This window comes from Cygnus atratus, chromosome 7, assembly GCF_013377495.2.
Source record: "Cygnus atratus isolate AKBS03 ecotype Queensland, Australia chromosome 7, CAtr_DNAZoo_HiC_assembly, whole genome shotgun sequence".
NCBI lineage: Eukaryota > Metazoa > Chordata > Aves > Anseriformes > Anatidae > Cygnus > Cygnus atratus.
Window position 1 is genome coordinate 37,621,105 of NC_066368.1, and position 15,202 is coordinate 37,636,306.

The 15,202-nt window shown below is 42.5% G+C and overlaps 1 protein-coding gene across 5 annotated transcripts in view; it reads left to right on the forward strand.

The window, feature by feature from the left end:
- The window catches only part of NDST2 (N-deacetylase and N-sulfotransferase 2), a 135,244-nt gene that overhangs the window by 94,122 nt on the left and 25,920 nt on the right, over positions 1–15,202 (forward strand). The gene's annotated exons all lie outside the window — the stretch shown is intronic.

Here is a 15,202-nt window from a genome sequence, read left to right on the forward strand (position 1 = left end):
CCGCTCACCCTCCCTCTGCCCACCCACCTCTCTCCCCCTCTCCCTTCTCTTCCCCCCGCCCTGCATCCCTCTACCTTATAGGTGTGGTTTTAGGTGCTGCTGTTCTCTGTGACAGCACCTTTTTGCTTTCCCCCTTGATCCTCCCGCCACCGGAACAAAAGGGGAGCTCGCTGCCAGCGGTGCAGCACCTGCCCGTGCAGTCCGGGGAGCAGAGGGGAGGAGAGTGGGCGCCCTGCATCCTGCTCTGCCTGAGCAGGCAGCGAGCTTGTTCAGTCACTTTGCTTGAAATGCCTTTGAACTGCTGCCAGATCCCATTGTCTGCGTGCAAATGGAGTTCAACGCCCCACTGCGATGAGATGCACAGTGTGTTAAGAGGAGGAAGGAATGGAGCTGTATACCCACCCTGAAGGAGCATCTCAGATCTGCTGTGTGCCATGATAATCTGAACACTGGACCATACTTCTCTTACTTTCCCTTCATTGTTCCTGGGATTTCAGAGAGTGACATGGAAGCTTTTCAGAGGGGAGCTGCAAGGCAAGATAGTTTCTGGGGAGAAAGCTGCTGTGCTTTTAGACTGTTTATGTGGGACTGTGCTTTGCCAACCACCCACCTGTAGATGCAGTGTGATACACCAGCTAGTGGTTAATGGTGTGTGTTTGGCTCAGCAGTGATTTGCTCTTTTTTAGTGTGAATTTATTTACATTTTTCCATTTGTCTGTACTTAAAATTCCTGTATTTTTAGGTTTTCAAAATGATTTGAGAGATTTTGGTAACACTGAGTGAAGGGAAGGCAGCCACTGCTACTACTAATGGTTCAGCCATCTACCAACTGTGCAGCCCAGCTGCCCTTCTTGGGAAAGGCCAGCTTACTTTATTTATGATTTTTGTGAAGAGCAGCTCTCAGGCTTTCCACTCCCCTTGCTTTGTCTTTAGCCTCATGTCTTTCCTTGGGCTGCTGTCTGTCAGACCCCTTTTGAGAGAGCAACTTCACTTGTGGACATCGCTTTTAAAGGTAGAAATTTGGGTATTTGCAGTTGTGTGTGCTGTTCATTATCTAACTGTTTCTTAGGCTGTTACAAGAAAACATTGTTTGCTTTCATGCTTTGTTATTTGACTGTTTGTTTAACCAGTAATCATCAGCAAGGACAGTGCTTTGAGAGGAGGATGGAGGAGCTGTTCTTTGCTGACTGTTAGGCAGTGCACTAAGTGGAGTTGGCAGGGCTTGTATCTCGCACTGATATGCCTGCTATGTTCTCTGGTCATTAAGCTCTTTGTTGGTTCCTTCTCCTCCTCCTTCCACTGCTCTCCCTTTCCTTCCCTGATGGGACATGTTATGGTGATAGGACGTTTCTGCATCTAACCTTGCTAATGGGTTACAGTCAGGTTCTGAAGTGTGCTGGGGGAAAGACAAAATCTGGCCTGTGAGGAGCTGATGGCTCACAAATGCACAGGAATAGCATAAGGAAGCTGGTTATAACTGCTGCACGCCTTTGCCTAGACTAATGCTCATGTTCTGCTGAATATATGTACTGACCTGGCCTTTCTTTATGTCCTCGATACCTGATCAGAAATTGAACGGTTATCAGCAATACTGGTGTAACTGATGAAATCTTTGTAAAGGTTAGAGCCATTACAGACAGAACATTTTAAAATCAGATGATGTCGTGTATGTTCCCCAAGGACTAATGCAACCACATTTTCTAGTGGTTTGTCATACGGCAATCTAAAATCTCATTTGCATCTCAAGAGCAAAGCTAGTTGTGCTTAGTTAATATTAAGCAACTTGAAAGATTAGGAATAGATTTTTTTTTGTAAATGTTCTTTTTCCTTTCACCAGGAACTAGTAAAAGAAAGGTATTTGGCTAACAGTGTGTTTGATTTTCATTTTTGAGTTCCCTGGGAAGTAAGATTCACTTGGAACACTGAAGATTTTCTGGTCATGAAGAAATTTCTGACCCTTGAGCTGAGATGCAGCTGTCATTCTCTTGATCAGGGCACACTAAACAGGATTGGGACCTTTAAAAATGTTCTTCAATTAACCCATCAATTTCATGCTGGTAATAGTGATGCTTCTGTGATGCAGCCAAACACTGCAGATGTAGGAAACAAGAGCTTGGCCTGGAGCACAGACCAGAAACTTCTCACAGGGCCTCCTCTCTTAAGGGTCTTAGTTTCTTCCTCTTGCTGTCATGAGTGTAGTCAAATGATGAGGCTACTGTGTAGATGCAGCTCCTGCAGTCTAAAACCTTCTCTCTACAATGTGACTATGCGAAAAGGAGACGTTTTCAATTCCCTTCACTCCCCAGCTTCAGCTCATAAAGGATTAGGAAGGATGGTGTTCTCTGCTTAAGCAATGTGATGTTTCAGGCTTGCAATGATTTTTTTTTCCCTGTTATCATAGTTATTTTAAGACTCTGGCCTTTCTATATGCTATTAAATTCAACAATCTCAAAGAGAGGATGAAATGGTGTAAGTTGACAGGTGCATTTCAGCAATACAGAGCTGAAGTAACCTGTCAAAGGTCACATACTGATAACTCCAGGAATCTTGGGTCATAACTCACTGCTGGATTTGACAAGCAACCTACTATATGGCTTTTCTGCTTTGACGATTTGAAAGAAATGGCTATAAAAATATAAATGATCTTTCCATAAAAATGTTCTCCATTGTTTTAAACCATCCGGAAACGCTGTATCAAGTCTGTTCATTTTAGATGAAATACAATGAACAGTCCTTAATGGTACTGCTGTCCTTCATCCTAAAACAACCATTTCATGTGCTTAGTAAAATGTTATGGCATGTCAGAGGCATTTCAGGAGTGGACACAGCCATTTGCCTGAAACCACAATTAAGGTCTGGTTGCCTGAGCTCCTGTTCTGCCTGGTATTACCTCATCAGTGTGTATAGATGGGTCTCTGTTGTCACATCTCATTCCACAAACCTGTCTGTCCCCTGCTGAAGTTTCCTTCTAGCAGGACAGTGTGCCAACTAGGGCGCAGTGCTGGACTGGAGCAGGTACTTGAGTAGTTACCACTCAGAGGAGTGCCTGTTTTTTGATGCTTCATGATGGAGTCACCCAGTGCAAAGAAAGCACTCGGATGTGTTTGAGAGCTGCAAACCTCATTTTCATCTCTGGAACACTCTAAATAAGGTGATGGATTCAATAAACTTGTTTCAAGAGAGGCAATTGGTAGTGCTCATTTATAAAAAATGTTGCTGGGTTGCTGGAAAACAGGAGGGGGAAGAGGTTGAGAAAGACAGTCTGCAAGCTAAGCCTACTTATACATATTAGGATGAGCCCAGGCATGAAGCAAAAGAAAAACTCGGAGCTCTTCATTATCTAATACTCCCTCAGGGCAATAACAAACTCCCTGTAGAAGCCAGCAAGCCAGGCACAAGGGCTGGGAGAGAGCGAGCACACATTGTTCTCAGAATATGGCTGGTACTGGAGTCTTTCACTGTGAATTTGAAGCCATCTTTAATGCAAAATATTCCTCAAAGGATTTTTGTTGCTTACCATTTCAAAAGCTGCTTTCAATCCAGTATGATGCCTTCTTCCAAACAAAAGGTTGTAAAGTTAGGTATTGTACAGCAAAGGATGCATAATGTTGCTTTTTCCTAGCCTCATGTATGAGCTGAGGTTATGCAGACACCCTCCTTTTTAGAACTGAAAAAGACCGAATGGAGAAGCTCACCTCTCTCTGCTTTAGCATGTTGTGGCTTTCAGCCTTTCTGTGATGCTTACTGGCCACTCCATATTGTGTGCTTTGTTTCAGAGTAAGTAATCATTTTTATACTGAAAATTCAAGTGCAGAATATATTTGTGTGATGGGCAAATGTTTCTTAGGGAGGTGGCGTGTATGGGAGAGCACGTAACACAGACCTCCAGTGTCTCCCACTGGTGCCTATACAACTGCTCTGGTTTGGATTTCTATAAGGGGAGATTTTTGTATTTCTATAAGGAGACCAGTTAAAGAGTCTCCTCTGAAGTGGTAGGATACTCAGGAATAGGGTTTGTGGCATCGGTTCAGTCTGTGTGTGTTAAGTTGGTCGATTGGTATCAATCTGTTTAGGATCATGAAGGAAAGTGAACCTCTCTCTAAGAAGGTAGAGGACTTAAATATCTCTGCTTGTTTGTATTCCTAGCATTTGAAAAGTCCAAGGTGATTCTTCATATAAGCAATTTGACCTAAAATAAATTCACTGTCACCTCCCTTGCCAATAAATTAAATGCCATCGCCAGCAGTTTAACCTCTGAGGTGGCCCTTGTTGAATGAGTGCAGTTCCTGTTTGATGCAAACAGCAGCAATAAAGACAGAAATGTATGAGAGCTTGGCAAATAGAGTGGAGGGGAAAAGAATTTGCACCCTTTTCATGGACCAACCTCTATGTTGCAAACAAGCAAAGCAAAGTTACAGTCGTTCTTCTAATTGAGAACTGCAAGAGGATTTTTCACTTTCTGTCTCAAATCTCATTATCCGGAGTGTTTAGAATAGATCAGTGAGTGGTGGCAATCCCACCTTTATCGCTGCTTTGACGTTTAGGTTTTACATGGGTAGCATTGGGATAACAATTCATTCTGATACGTTCAAGAAGTGCTCTTGAGGCACTGCTGCTCATAGTCTTCCTGCGTAACTTGATTCTCATTTTATAGATGAGGTTCGGGCGATGTGTAACCACATCAAATTAAAAGTGGAATAGTGAACTGAACTCAGGCTTACTCTCAAATTCCCTAGCTTTTTATCTTTAAGATGATATCTAGCTGCCTCCTAGAAGGAAGGTAAAGAAGAGTTCTCACTGTCTCAAAAATGGTCTTTGAAGCCATTTCCGATGCTTGTGGACCAACATGCAAAGGGGAAGTTGAAGATTTTAATATCCCACCCTGTTGTCTCCTATGCTAATGCTCCCCTTCCCTCCGCCCCTTCTGTAGCTGTTCAAGGAGAGAAAGAAGCCCAAAATGGCCCTGAAATTTCCCTGTCAGTTCCCAGTGTTGGTCTCCTGACCGTGAAGCCCCCAGTTCTGTCTCAGTTGTAGAGTCTTCCTCCCTGAATGTCCTGGAAAGTCTGCATCTGGACAAGAGGACAAAATTGGGTCTTCAGTGTATGTGTGAGTTCAAAAACAGTCCGCCTGTGTTAGCTCTGGGAGGAGCTGAATGGTAGCAGCATATGGCATGACAGCCTCACCCCCATGTCCCTGGGCACTGCCTGGATGGAGTTTGCTGCTGCCAGAGGGCTGCCCTGCTGAGCAGAGGGAAACCAGAGGCTGAAACCGAGCGCTGGGTTTCCTGGAGCTGGGATGACCAACACATTTGTCCAACTGGCAGCCCCGTGTGGCCAAGGAGGAGGATGTGTGCATCTGCTCTCCTGACCAGGGGATGCTGCTGGATTTGCACCACCTCCTAGCAGAGAGGGGTGTCAGGCAGTGGCACCTGTGCCACTAGAGCTAAAATTAATTTGTGTATTTAACTTTAAATTTAATGTCTAAAATTTTAAAAGATGTTTATCATGGTGTATTTTTTAGTAACACAATTATAGCTCTTCAAAGTTGCTCTAGCTAAAAATTATTTAATTACTGTTTTGGCTACAATGAAGAAGATAAAATTCAGTTTGGACATCCCAGGCTACCTTTCCTCTCCCTTTTGCAGCAATATAGAGTAAAAAAAGAAGTAACAATCTTTTCTGTAAGTACAGTGTTAATCTTATTTGGGGCTCCTAAAAAGCATGAATTATTTAGTTACAGTGTCGCTACAAAGTCAAGTTTGAATACTTGAATGCTCTAAATGTGATTGTTTCTCTCCCATCACAACTGTGTGTAAGATTTAGTGTTAAGTGATCTGAAAACTTTGAAGTATTATCTCGCTGGGATCAGTTAGCGCAAATGTACTTGAGACTTTAACAGAAATGAGCATTTTCAGGGCATTTCAGCATTTATAATATTTTATTGTGGGTGGTGTTTAGTTTAAGTGATCTACACTGGCAGCTAGCGCACCTTGCTAATACTGCTTTTGTCCGATTATGGGCAATGATCTCACCTGAAAGAGCAGAAAGTGCTGTAAGAACATAGTTGGGGCAACTTTCCTGCCTTTGCAGTCTTCAACTTCTTCTCCCCAGTGCTTTTCTCTGGACAAAAGAAGCAGATGAATGCAGTTAGTACTGCAAGCGTACTCGATTTTCACAACCAAACCAGCAGTGGCTTTAGTCAGGATATAGATGAAATAATGTGTCCGGGTTGTTTCAAGACATGCTGAACTTCACCCTTGTAGACTGGATGAGCCCTCCTCCAGGACCATTAAATCCGTAAGCTGAAAGCATGGTAGTGTATTTCTGCTGGAAATTCATCTTTGAAGATGTTAATCTTTTAGTCTGCTTCCTTTGGCTATTCAACAACCCATTTTTTTTGTAAAGTTAGGCCAGCTAGACCTAACGTCTGAGTCAAATTTTGTCTTTAGCTGCTATGTGTCTGTCTCCTTAAACAATGTGAGCTGTCATTTTCTCCTACTCCCCTCTGACTCCCCGTGCACTCCTCCCTTTATCTCTTCCTCCTACTCTCAGCTTTGCACTTTGTTTCATGCTGCCTCCTATTCCTGGAACAGCCTCCCAGTCTGTGCTGCCAAATCCTCCCTCCCTCTCTCTGCTCTTGCGAACCTGTTTCTTACAGCAATCATTTCTAAGTTGTTTACCTGACTAATTGTCTCTCTCTGTGCTTTCTGTCCTGTATTTGTTGTTCTGGATCATGTTTTTTATGTGAGAGATGACATATTGCAGGATAAGGAGTATATTTGCCACTGTTTTGTGGTGTATTGTTTACATTAGCTCTTTATACAATGATAACTAATAAATTCTCCTTACTATTTGAGTGCAGATTTTTTCACTAAGCTGTAGTTCACTCTTAGCTGTGTGCTATTAAAGAACAGCCCTGTTTTATCTTAAGGTAATTGCTAGACTGTGAAAGTGAGTGTCTGTATTACAGCATGTGCCGTCAGCTAGCTGGTCTGTATAGGCGAAGTTCAGCTGTTTACCAACGTGCATGAAATGGTGGTAGAAAACAAAGGGCTATGGGCAAATCTGATGCTCAGTACTAGTACTGTCATTGCATGGCTTTGCTGCTGGGGGTAATTGTAGTGCTGTGACTGCTGTTCTCCCAACATGGACAAGCTCTTACAGGCATGCATGGAGATAGGCTGGATGTCTTCTATCAGGCTGCACTAAAAGAAGTGGGTTCTCTTTACTGAATGCCTCACCATACCAGCAGAAGAGAACTTTTACCTTTCTACCTGCAGAGAGTTTTGTTTTTCTGGCAATTCTGTTCTTTCTTTTTCCAACTGAGTGCAAGGCAATCTGATTATCAATTTAAAAAATAAAAATGAAAAGTTGTTGGGATTATCTGTTTTCAATTTACTTTTCTGAACCAAGTTGAATATTTATTAAAAAAGAAAAGCAAAACACCTGAAAATATTATTATAGCTTTAGACCAAGTTTCATAATAGTGTTCTGAATGCTCATTTTCTGAAGTCCCACTTCTGTTAATATCTGACCTAAGATTTTACTGCTATGTGTGAAACAGTAATATTCTCATATTTAAATTTACTCTATAGGTACTTACTGGAGCTTGCAAAGTGGCATACAAGACTAACCCAATTAATTTTTACATGAGGGTTAAGCATATGTTTTTATATTATCAGTATGATAATATAAAGATTTTATATAATATATATATAATATATAATTTTATATAATTTTAATTTAAATTTATATAATTTTATATAATATAAAGATTTTAAGTCTAAATTTCATTCATGAAAAAATAATTTCAAGACAAAAATAGTCTTCTTGTTAATGAAAAACGAATCAGATTTTCAGTAGCTTAATAAATTTTATTGGGAATTTTACTACATGCATGTTTTGGAAAAATGGCTCCCACCTAGCTGCCTTAGTCTCTGCAACCAATATCTGGGCACCTAATAGTTTTCAGTACCCAGACCCTTTTGTCTTCAGCTGCAGTTCCTAATTGAGATGTGCATCTTGCTTAAAATTCTTGAGCTTTCTTGACAAAACTTCAGTTTATCAAAGGGTTGATTTGATTGCAGATATGGCAGCTTTTGTTTCTGAGTTTGTCAGTACTGTTAATTAGGATGTTAATGAGGCCTCTGGTCTTAGTCTGCATGAAGGAGTATTCTAAAGATGCAACTTTAGAGCAGAAAAACAGTCTATCCATAATCAGGTGACTAATTAAAAATGTAAGCATTCAGCACCCTCTTTAGCAATTAAGTCTATAAAATGGGAGGATGGTAAAGAACTAGTGGCATGTAATTACTCTAACACTTTTAAATGAATTAATACATTTGAGGTGTATTTAATCTGAAACCATCAATTTTGTTTGTATTGATCATCTAAAAAGCAAGGCGTCTGCAAAGAGGAGCAGAAGGCAGGGTTTTGAAATTGTTGTTTAAGCACGGTGGTAAACATGGAGTAGTGCAAACTGTGGTGTGGAAGTAGGTGTGCATTGCCTGTGGTGCTCTGATTGTGTAACAGTTACAAACACAAACGGTTTGAGAGAAAATTAACTAATTCCACCCACATTAAGACAAGGAAGTCTACCAATAGCCACAACTCCTTATCAGCCTGTTTCTCTAGTAAGACTCTCTCCTGCTGCTTCATGCATTGCAAACTAAGTGTGAGAAGCTTTGGGAAACAGGTGTGTGACCTGGCATGTACGCTGGCTGCGTTTTCCTGCAAGGTTTGGAGATCAGCCTTGAGCCATGGGTGATTCTGAGGAAAAGCTTGTGCACATCCCAGTTGCCAGGCCGCGTGGTGCTGGTGGGAGGCTGGAGATGGCCTGAGGTGACTGCCGGGGAGCAGCAAGCACTGGCTGCTCCGCCAGGGAGGAGGAGATGGGAGCCAGGCAGGCAGGATGAGAAGCTGGCATGGGCAGCATCCTCAGCAGTGACGGTGCAGCCCTGCAGCATGCAAACAAAACAACTGAAGGCAGTTGGTGACAGCCACCAGGTTCATCCTAGAGTCCAGTGATCACCAAATGAGTCCACAGTCACCAGGTAGGTCCAACTTCAGGTTGGCAAGGCAGAACGCACATGTAATATAGTTCATGTCAGGGCCTGAACTTGGGTACAGCTAACAGGTCAGCCGGTGGAGGCTGGTCAGGGCACTCAGAGACTGCTGCTGTGTGCAGGGCCCCAGCAGTCTTCCTTGCAGAGTTCCCCCTCAAGATCCATTTCTGCCATAACCCTTGTGAAAAAAACAGATTATCATTTTCAATGCACAGGCTGCCATAAAGGTTTAGCAAGGGCAGTAGAGCACTTTGCATCTGTTCCTGTTCTTTGGAGACCCAGGCTTCCAAACCACTGTCGTAGACAGTCAGTGTAATCTCCATAGGTCTCAAGTCCTCCTCCCTTTCTCCCTTTTCTACCTGTTCCACTCTCCTTCTGTTTGCTTATTTACTCATTTTGCCTTTCCTAAGCCAGATTTATAGCTTTCTTTTATTGCCTTTTCTGCCTTTTTTCTGAAAGTGAGTATGCACTGTGTTAAAAGCTGTCTTGGAATAGCCAAGAAAAAAAAAATAATTGTTTTCTGAGTCTGGAAAACTTACTTATTTCAATCTCACCAAGGTAATAGTGAACCGAATATTTGAAACTACAAATTCTAGGAGATGTGCTTCTAGCTTTACATGGGATGGAAGTCTCTTGAATAAAAGATCTCAGCTGAAAGAAGGCAGGGAGGGAGCTGCTGTACACAGGCAGGGAACATGTCCTGTTTAGAAGTCCACCAAATACTGTCCATGTTCAAATATATGAGAACAGGTAAGTAAAAGAGCCTTTTCTAAGGCTTTATACTTTGGTAGAGCGTACTTTTACAGCATGTTTCTGGTCTTAATTTGGACAAGCTTTCAGCATAAAGGTACTAAAACTGTTGTAGTTGGTTCCTGCTGTCATATGTTCCTAGATAAAATAGATTAGAAGAGAAGATGAGTTCCTATGTGTTACCTGAAGCGATTGAATATAGATTAGTCTCTTGCTAATTGAGGTGAAATTTTTAATGTATAGCTCAAAGGAAGAACAGATAGGCTGCTTTCATAGCTATTGTAGATTAACTTTAGGAATGTACATTCTGTATTTCTCTGAGACACGTTAACTTTAAGTTGTCCTCTTTTTGCCACACTTGGACTGTTTCCCCACTGGATTGAATTACTTAGGAGAAGACATCAGAGAAAACATTTTGCTCTCTGCAGCAGGATCATTTATCTGCGTTGTGATAAGCAGGGTGCACAAGGGAATGGAAATTAGATCCGTGTCCATATCTAATGCAGAAGGAACTGCATTTATTTCCTGTTCTCACAGTTGCATTGAAGATGTTCTGCCATGATAGAGCAAACTGGTTGACATAAGAGGAGGCTGAAGATGGTCCCACCATTTGGGGTTGCTGAGATACTCACTTGTCATCTGGGTGGGACTGGAGTGCCCCTTGTGTGGCAGGCACTGAACCTGCGCTCGCTCTAGTTCTCCATCCCACAGCAGGCATCTTGTGTCATTACTTGCTTTGGGAAAAGCCCTAGGGTTGGAGTGTGTGTAGATGCAGGTGTCAGAAGAGGCACGGAACAGAAGAAAAAGTAAGTCCAGGTCAAAACTGTGAAGTGTTTGTGGTGGGTTGATGGCTGGGTATTAGAGCTTCAGTAGCACATGAAAGAAAGAACTGGGGGTGCCCCTTCGGGCATCTCTGAGGAAAGTGCCTCCTTTGTCTCATAGGAGCAGGTGCGTTAGAGAAGCAGACCAGTTACATCCCCTCAGCTCATGGAAAGCTCAGCCTGCTGTGGGTTCTTCCACTACCAGAACACTTACATAGCTGCATATTATTTGTGTTAAGTAGGTAGTATCAGCAACTGTTGAAGGCTCAAGTTTTTTGTGGGTTTGGGGTTGGTTTGTTTGTTTTAATTTATTCAGGTCTGCAGTTTGTTGCTCTTGTAGAAGGTGTGAAGTTGCACACCTGTCTGGAGATAATTAAAAAAAAAAAAAGTAATTACTACTTCATTGCACAGGTCTTTTCCTCATATCAGGCTGATGGGTATCAAGCCGGCTGGCCAGCTGGCAGCTTTCCTGTTTACCACAGGTCTGTACCAGGAGAGGCCTGTCCCTGCATGGGGACTTGCCTAAGCAGAGCAGAGCGTTGCCTCAAGGCTCCAAGTGGATCTGTCGGAGCAGTGTAGGCACCATTAGTGTTTCTCACCTCTTTGATCTGAGTTTGGTACTCTTCGGGCAGTCTCTCACCACAGGGTTTCACTGGCAGTGAATGCCAGCTGAAGCACACGCCCAGAGCCCAGATATGAGCTTGGCTGGCAATTACATTGCAACGTGGCTGTAACTTCCACAGTATATTTTTTTAATCCAGTATATGGAATACAACCATCACTCTTCCTTCTGAGGGCTTGCAGCATGGCTCACGGTGCTCTGCTGATGTCACCAGATACTTCGCATTCACAGGAGAGTGGGGCTGTACCTGCAGGCCTGGCATATGGCTATCACTGCAGACAAGGGAGAGGTTGGAGTGTCTCACAGGGAAGCAGGCAAGTGAGGAACTTTGTGTCATGATTACACCATTGAAATGGAACGGGATGGAAAATCAATCAGATTCCTCCTCTGATTACTGTGTAACTCAATTACTGCAGTCCCTCTGGGGTCCAAAGCAACAACTGTCTCACAGGAAGCATAGAAGAAAGACCTCTGAATTAGAGCAGTTGTGGACAAGAACAAGGTCCTGCCACTGTGCATTACAGAAAAGTTGGGTTATATTCTAAGTAATAAAAGAGCTGGGGAAGTGTACTCATGATGCTGGGTCTTAGGGTGGTAAGACATTCTGGGGCTCAGCTAGGAGGGAGCTTGTATGACAGAAGTTCTTAATAAATGTGTCATATGACATCCACTATCTCCTATGTGCCTTGTCATGAGCGTACCAGCAGCCCCGAATATATGCTGCTCATTGGTTCTGGATGAGTACTGACTGGGCTTGAGCATTTTTACTATCCCCATGATAATTTCAAGGCATTGGAAATATCTGGAGATCAGACACTGAAACCACACAATTCTGATTATTATCTTACCTTCATATCACATCAGTTGCCAAGTGGTTTAGCAGCTGATAATTCACAAAATGGTTAGTGTTTCACATTAACATTGTATATCACTAGGAAACAGAGCATCTAAGTTTTATAAAGCGTTTGTTTGAATGCTGGTGGTTTGTGAGATAGCCGACAAAGGAATTGATGCTCTCAGATCTAGTGCTACTTTCCTGGTAGGACGGGAGCCCATTGAGCCTGCATCCTTACACCAACGAAATACTTCCTCCTCGCTATGCGTTCTGACTGCCTTCTCCTGCCGTTTGCACTCGGGCAGTCCTGGCGAGCTTGCAGTAAAGGCGTTTGGAGAGGACCTTAATTTATCTGTAAACTTGAAGGTTTTGTGGTGTTGGATTCCAAGGAGTGTGATCTCAAAAGAGGAGCCAGGTATTTTTGTTTTCTTTAGGAGGGATTATTTTTCAGTGTGATGTTTTTTTGTTTGTTTCTTTGTTTTGTGTTGTTTCCAGTATAGATTTCTCAGGGCTTTGTATTTTGTTTATGGGTGGTTTCTGACGTCTCTTAACTTTTAATATAAATTTTGGTTGGTGTTTTTGTTTTGTTACTTTTTTTTCTTTGAACCTAAACGAGCTGATGCGGTCCCCAAAGAGCTTAATGCATACTGTGCCAGCTGGCATGCCCTCTGGCTGTGAAGCCTTGTTAAAGAGATCAGAGCTGACAGATTTTTGAGTAGCAATCTGATACAGGCCTTTTTTTTATTTGTTTTTTTGAGCTTACCCATGTAACAAATGGGGGCTTGTTTGGGAGCTTCGCTAGAGGCTTGAATGGAGTCATTGTTATCAAAACACTGCCGTGATTCAGAAGTGCTCAGCAAAAGGGCTTCCTCTCCCTCTTGCCCCTCAGCTGGGCACTGCAGGTGTAGCAGCCTAGCTTAAACTCTACTTTCATCCTTATTCTACAGAATAATCCGGTTGTCTTGTCTTTTTCATCTTTGAACTGATAACCAGGAATCTGAAGCTTCAGCTCTTTGTACAACAGAGACTCAGTTCAATGCTAAAAATGAAGCTGGAGAGGTGAGCGAGTGTAACCAGAGAAGAGAAGTGGTTTCCAGATTGAGACTGTGAGGGTAGCATCATAGAAGTACTATAGGACTTTGCCAGGCTTTCATGCAGATCGGTATGCTTTTCATGCAGATCGGTACAGTTTTCTTACTGTTACAGTGGTGTTTAGATTAGAAATTCCACCCAGGAAGCACTTGCTTGGAAATTGCAGGCAACACATCGGCTCCTGAGCTTTTAAGTCCCTCTTTACATTATTTTCTCCTGTAAAAACAACTTCTTGTGTAATACATGTGAAGATCGTGAATCTATCTGGGAATCCAAAGTAGTCTAATTATTCTATTTCATATAATGGGATTAAAAACAAAAAAGATGTGAGCTATTTGGGAAGACATTGACTTACAGCTCTCAGTGTTCTCAGTCAAAATTGAGTACGTAGGAATCTGAGTGGAGTGTTTTCTAAGAATTAATTGCACAGCAGTAGAATGAAGACTGCTTCTTATAGCAAGTGATGTGCCTGGAGCTGTGTGTATGGGGTGTCTTGTACAGAACTCACCTCATAAAAAGATAGAGCATTTATTACGTGTTTCTATCTAACCTGCATCTGCCCTGCCAAATTCTGCCTCTACTCGCTGCTGCCTCTGCAGTGAGAACATGACTTTGGAGCTCTGGTGGTAACATTGGCGCCTTCTGCACAGTCAGTGGGGCGGGAAAAACTCATGGTGGAGGTTCAAAGGTTATTCCCCTGCCTGCTTTTGAAAGGTGGCACTTGTTTTTGGATACCAGGCTGGCACACTGGCAGTCTGCATTGACTTGAACTGGAATTATGAGCCATGTCCTGCACTCAGTGTAGAGCATTGTGCATTCAAAATCAGTTATCAATTCAGTAACCCAAAAAAAAGGAAAAATCAATTTGAATTCTGTTGTTTTACTTTCCCCCTTAGTAATTACTTCCTCTCTCTCTTTCCTTTTTCCAGTAAAAGGTTAACAGTATGTAGAGAAAAAACTGAAAGACGGTCAGTTGGTTGGGTTGAAGAAATCACAGCTTATTGTTGCTTGCCGAGCTGGACTTCCAAAGCCAGCTCTGTCATTGGAGATGGCCATTTGGGGATGCAGACTCGATCCATTTGGAATCTGGGAAACAGATTTTTTTTTTAACCTTTATTCATTTGCTGCCTTGCAGTGTGACCTGCAATAAGATTTGCTGTGTCTCAAGTTCTCCAATGGCACATAGCATGTAATATATTTTATATTTACAGACTGTGGCTTTTCTGAAGCCCTAATCAGGGCTAAGGTTTTGTTGTGTGCTAAACAAGCCAGTACCTGCTCTTCTGAGCTTGTAGAGTAGAAGTTGTTGTAGATAACACTTGGTGATCAGTATAAGGCTTGTATAAAGAGTACTCTGACTACTTGCCACCCATGTCACAAAGTTAGCAATATTATATCATTTCATATAAAATGTGCTTGTTTCTTTTTCTCTGCTTCAAGCTGTACCAAAGGTTTGGAAAAGAGTCAGTTGGGAATCTTTAGAGTGGGACTTCTGGCCTCATCTGTGAACTGATCTTTTCCCTGAGTCAGAAGGATTTCTTTCTGTTTAGTGATACACATTACAAAATAAGCATCTATCTCACAAGTGGTTTCTTTTCTGTTGGAGCTAGTTGTTAAAACCCTCACGACATAAAAAACCTTCTGTCTGTCTGAAGCTCATGGAAGAGCTGGTCTTTTCATATTATTTGTTTGTCAGAATGATAGTAATAAAAAGGCTCAAAAACGGGAGGAATGGAGAAGAGGTGATGAACTGTTTTGGTAGTACTTGTTGTTGCCCTTGTGCCTCCTGGTGCTGTAAGCTATGCCAGCTGAGGAGGTGGCTAGAAGGACCGAATGTGGTGGAGCACGTCTGCAGGAGTGTGGGTGTGCGAGTAAGAGAGATTTGAGAGAAGTTTTAAAGTGCTACGGAGGGCTCACTGTCGGCACAGCTGACTTGGTGAGCAGGGCCTGGTATACAGGGTGTTCTTGCTCTGGCCTCAGACCTGCCTGTGCCGGGAGGAGCAGCAGGTGCTCACCAA